At 44.8% G+C, this 5226-nt stretch overlaps 1 long non-coding RNA gene and 2 other non-coding genes across 5 annotated transcripts; all 3 read left to right on the top strand.

Moving 5' to 3' along the window:
* The first annotated feature begins 841 nt into the window (after positions 1 to 841).
* Positions 842 to 4119, top strand: LOC136792430 (uncharacterized). 3 transcript variants are annotated; one of them, XR_010836214.1, is made up of 6 exons: positions 1012 to 1134; positions 1639 to 1696; positions 1799 to 1876; positions 1965 to 2039; positions 2355 to 2425; positions 2647 to 4119. It is a non-coding gene; the product is annotated as an uncharacterized lncRNA (long non-coding RNA). The 3 variants fall into 3 exon arrangements; XR_010836215.1 differs by having other exon boundaries at positions 1093 to 1134; positions 1480 to 1696; XR_010836216.1 differs by lacking the exon at positions 1639 to 1696 and having other exon boundaries at positions 842 to 1134.
* LOC131740304 (small nucleolar RNA SNORD50) lies at positions 2153 to 2222 on the top strand. Its single transcript, XR_009330895.1, has one exon. It is a non-coding gene; the product is annotated as a small nucleolar RNA SNORD50 (small nucleolar RNA).
* Positions 2477 to 2548, top strand: LOC131740303 (small nucleolar RNA SNORD50). The gene has a single exon (XR_009330894.1). It is a non-coding gene; the product is annotated as a small nucleolar RNA SNORD50 (small nucleolar RNA).
* Positions 4120 to 5226: the final 1107 nt, after the last annotated feature.

Below are 5226 nucleotides of genomic sequence, written 5' to 3'. Positions count from 1 at the left end.
CGGAGGACAATAAGCAAACGCACAGGTACATAATAACTAGTTGTTAAGAGCTATGAAGACCTGAATTTTCAAATGCCGTAATGTTCTAATGTCGTGTGCTCCCGTGTGTGCATATACGTACGTATATTTACCCGTACTTACTAATTAATTCAATCGTTGCTACTGAAGTGTCGTTTGGATAAAGCATTCTGGGAAATTTCTCAAATTAATCTTTCTCCTGCATGCATCATAATGAATTTAGTACAAAAAGAAATTTAAATAGCAAAGCCTTTTTTTTTTTTTGGTTGTGTGAATTTAGAAAAATTACTTAGCTACTTCAGGCCTCAGTGTTCTCTACCAAGCAGAGGATTTACCTCTCGGGTCTCCCGTCTCGGGGAGAATTCTCTGGGCGGATCAGCGTAACAGCAGCGCCCTGCGCCCGGCGGCGTGTGGGTGGGGCGGGTCCCGCGGAGCGCAGCTGGGCCGCGTGCCGCGCGGCGGGCCGGCTCTCCTGGGATGCGCGGCATTCTCGCTGTGGACCGGAGGAGAAACACGGTGCTTTCACAGACTTTTTTCAGTAGAACATTTCTGCCCGCCAATTTCTCTTTTCGGGCTTGCAGCGGCCGCCCGGCGTCAACTCCCGCAGGCGCCAGCCAACCAGCCAGCCCGACTTCTCGAGCGGGTCACCGGGTGAGGCCGCCCTACACTCAAGTCCACTGCTACACTCAAGTCCACTGCCGGCCCCGAGCCGCCCCAGCCGTCGCGGGCAGACTTGGCTCAAGGTAAGTGGTAGCCTCGCCTGCAAAGGCGGCTGTTCGTTTAAATTCTGGCGCCACTCCCGCGCCACGTAGAGCCAAACTCGGAAGCGACGGACAGCGGCGAGCCAGCGGGCGCGCGCCCGGGGTTGGGCGTGCGCGCCGCGGAGGGACGGGGCGCGCACCACGCCCCGGAACGAGCCCCCAAAAGAAAAGAGCCGCCTGGCGCTCTCTCGCTCCTCCCGTCAGGAGCCGGTCACGCCCCCTTACTCTACAGCGTCCAATAGATGCGAGAGGGAGGGGCGGCCTCGTCCCGGCTCGGGAGAGACTATATAGGGAACTGCTGGCGAAACTGCTCGGTCTTTTACGTCAGGAGTTGGGATCTGCAGTGTGGTGCTAGGTAAGCGGGCGTTGCGGGCGGTTGTACGAGCGAACCCGGGCGGCGCAGCTTATGTTGGGGGCTGCAGTATGGTGAAACGATTTCAGAAATTGGAGCTTAGAGTGCGGTGGTGAAAACCTGGACGTGAGGAACGTGCCGCCGGGCCGCCACGTGTCCCGAGTCGTGGTGGCGGCCGCTGGTGGCCGCGGCGCTGCGCGCGGCCTGGTCGTTAACGCCCGGGCAGCCGCTGACTGAGCCTGGGAGGCGGCCGGCAGAAGACAACATTCCTGGGATTTGGGGGCGGGGGGTTACCCTTAACGTTAAGAGCGAGAGGCCTATGATAGGGTGTCTTTCTCCCATGGCCAGATCTACAGTTATTTCCAAACGGGCAGCCCCTGACTCGGCGTGAGACAGTTGTATTGTGCCCAGGTGGCGCTGTCTGCAAATAGGATTATTGAAGGGGAGGAGTTTAGTGCTGAGAACCTTGAACTATGACATTCTGTGAGACTGCTTAATTTTAAATAGATGCCCCGCAAGAACAATGGCTTTCGGTGGAACGGAGCTGTTATGTGGAGAGACTGAGGTAAGGGTTGTTGAGGGCTTAGTTTTTAAACCGAAGGAGTAAACCTGTTGATTTACAGAAACGATGATGGAGCATCATTTGAAATTAAGCTTCTTTTTTTAGATGCAAAGGAAAGTTCCAAAACGTATGGGAGAAGGTTTGCTGGAAAATGACTTGGTTAAAACCTGACAGTCTTACCAGGTGTGTATTGGACTCGTATTAATACTTTGAGTCTGCATGTGTTTAGTCCACATGTAGAGTAAATGAGAAATTTTTTTTGTCCTCGGAGGAGCATCCTGCAGGTCGATGAACACTAATGAAGCTATGACCGTCACCGATTGATGATGAACAGCTTCATTTGAAAGTAAGTTAATGTGGCTTACAACATCTACTATAACATTCCGTAGTATTTGCCTTTTAATGTTGCTCTAGTTTATGGTAAGTGTCAGTGTGGTAGAGCTTAATGGAGTTTGGTCTGATCAATGAGGAAAGCTATCCCGAAGCGGATTACCTGAAGAAAAGCATGTACGGATTCGGCTTCTGAGATAAGACCAATATGCAGATATGAGATAACAAATTTTTGTTGCCTGGATTTTATAACTGAGTTTCCTGTTAGCTTATGCTTCTTATAGGGGAAAAACTGTTACTTCACACTAGTGTTTCTCTTCTCTGCCAACAGTGACAGGGGTCGCTGTCTGCCTATTGAAAGAGGCCAGTTTGCCATGAAGTTCCTAAGGTGTAAACATGTCTGTGAGTAGAGATATTTTGCTTAACAATCAGTCAATATTGTGTCCTTGGTCTTATCTATGATGATCCTATCCCGAAACTGAATTTCTGTTGAAAAAAACTTAATACGGATCTGGCTTCTGAGATAGACCATTATAAGGACGACAGTATTTTTGAAAATTCCTTTAAATAAGTTCTTGAGATGTTGATAGTCTTGTAAATCTCAAATGTTCTTCCTTTTCTAGGGCTAGTGCCACGAGATTTACTTGTCTGTTGTATGAAAAACTGGTGATCAGGAAAAGCTCTTCATTTTATGGACACGGAAAGAAAACAAAACTCAAGACAGATTATTTATTTTTTTAATTTTGAAATTGCATTTGTAAATAGATTTCTTAGCCAACATCGAATCTAGATTAATGCATCCATAAGATTCAAGCCATTTCTGTTTAATCATGTCACTGCCCTAGAGTCATAACCTGTTAGCCAGTATATTATTGATATTTTCTAGCTCTGAAACTGTTTTTAATGGGAAATTCTTTTTCAGTTATCCAGTCGTGTAATTAAATAATTCTGAGTGAATGTTTAGCCTTTGGTAACCTGTCTGAATTTAAAATGCATAATTGTAAATACAGCCAAGTGAAAGTTTATACTATTGTGGGAAAATCCTTAGTAGGGAGAGATGACTTGGTTTGGTGATCATAAGGATCACAGGGGGATATGGAAAACCTTGGCTTTGTGCAGGGTACTAAGTATTACTGAATTAATGGAGGTGAAAGCAGAGTAGAGAGAGAGGACCTATGACTGGGGCGAGGGGAGGGAAAGCCAGGCAGCAAAACGATCAGTATACTAGCTGAATTGTGGAATATTTAGTCCTGGTATAATAGTAATATGAAGGGGTATTTATGCTAAAAATGGGGAGGAGTAATGCTGAAAATTAAGGAAGAGAGCACAGCGTAACGATCAGGAGCCATGAGGGAAGGTCACTAATAAAATCTGGTTTAAAACTGGTCAAACATTGTACAGAATGGATTAGTGTAAACAGTAATAGCATGTGATCTAACCAAGGTGGTTGGGCTCCATGCATAATCATTTTCCCTAAATAGCTGCATGAATAAATTGTTCCCAAGCCCATATTTAAATGTCAGTCATAGTGCTGATATTCTTGTCTTAAAATGTTCACCTGCCTCAGTGAGAATTCATTTTGGGGTCCATGCAGCTCGGTCAGGTTCATGAGACTGATAAGCCTGTAGTGGTCAGGCACATAGTGAATTTGGCCCAAGTATTAAGACTGTACAAAAATGGGGCTCTGAAAATGTTTCTTGCAGTCGTAAATCACCTCCGTGTACAGCATTGTGTTACTAACATTGTTCTTTATTGCGCTCGTGTATTTGGAAATGAGGAAACTTTGGCACTGCAATCTGCACCCTTGATCACTGATCTCCCTTACCTTGCTTTATTTGGTTGGAACTTTTACAACATGCTTGATAAGATCTGTTTCACACACTGACATCTTAAGTACCTAGATACCTTAACTACTTGGCACTTGGTTGTCAGTAAATGTTAAAAGAACAATGAATGATTAAAGACCAATTGAGATCTACACAAAACTTGCAGAGAAAACTGCCCTTTTGTCAAAGTTGGCAAACATCAGTCACTTCAAAACAAGGCATGAAATGAATAAAACTTGGCTTTAGAGCCCTTTGACCTCTTTTCCCTCATCCCTTCTGGTTTTGCTCCTTTCCCTCCCAGTCAGTCTTATAAAATACCATATTATTTCCTTAGTTAATGAAATCCAAATAATGTATATATACTTCATTGCACTATGCTAGGTTCTGCCAGGGAGGTCAAGGGTAAAACATTTCCTATGTCCTCTGTCACATCAATAGTTGTGCAAGATACCAAGAAAGAAGGCAAGATACAGGGATGCAAAGAACTGAGGATTGAGCAAGTGATACATTTAGGCGTAGGAGACACCAACCAAAGATGCTATGCTGAGGGCAGTAAATTGAGAATTTAGGCATTAGTTGGATGGATAGATGTGGGACAAAAAAGGTGGAAGATAAGACTGAAATGCTACAGTACCCCCAGGCTTTTTGAGCAACAGAACTAAAAGCTATCATTCAAATTCCCTGAAACGACATGTTTTCAGTAGGAAGAGACATAGTCACTTATTGAACCCTACTGATTTTGCAGGGTACGCACTTGACTAGATGAGATTTGGGTCCAAAAAGGTACAATTTTAGTGGAACTTAGCTCAACATAGCAGCTTCCTTTACTAGCTAAGACCAGGGACCTTAAGCTGTTATCTGGGTAAGGGATTTACCTTCCAGAGCATATCTGCAACTTAGAGAGGCAGCATAGATTAAAAATCAAAAGCCTAAAGACCTAAACAAATAGGACTGAAATAGACCAGGATCTGCTTGGTTAGGGCTGATTTCAGATTGTAAGAGCAGAGTCTACATGTGTGTGACTTGAGCCAATAATTTTCCCTGCTTAACACCATGCCTCCAGGTTATCTTAAAATACAGTAGGCTCAATCCTACCTTTTGGTGTTTTCTAAAATTAGTTCTATTGCTAGAAATCCAATATCCACTGCACTTGGCTTCCCAATCAAGTGCCCTCTGAACTGATTATACACTTCATAATCCTTGCTGTTTGCCCAGCCTGTGTGAAAGCTTTTGGCTGTTTCATGATTTTTAAACTAGTTCACCCATTAAATTTAGAGCCTTTGAATCCAGCCTACTAGGATAGTCTGCTTATCTTTTGTCAATTCCTCCTCCCTGGGGGTGGGACCCTCCCCTCCCCATATTTCCTCCCAAAACCTT

Source organism: Kogia breviceps, chromosome 13 (assembly GCF_026419965.1).
Source record: "Kogia breviceps isolate mKogBre1 chromosome 13, mKogBre1 haplotype 1, whole genome shotgun sequence".
Lineage (NCBI taxonomy): Eukaryota > Metazoa > Chordata > Mammalia > Artiodactyla > Physeteridae > Kogia > Kogia breviceps.
Note: the sequence above shows the minus strand (reverse complement) of the source record. Positions and strands in the feature narration are given on the sequence as shown.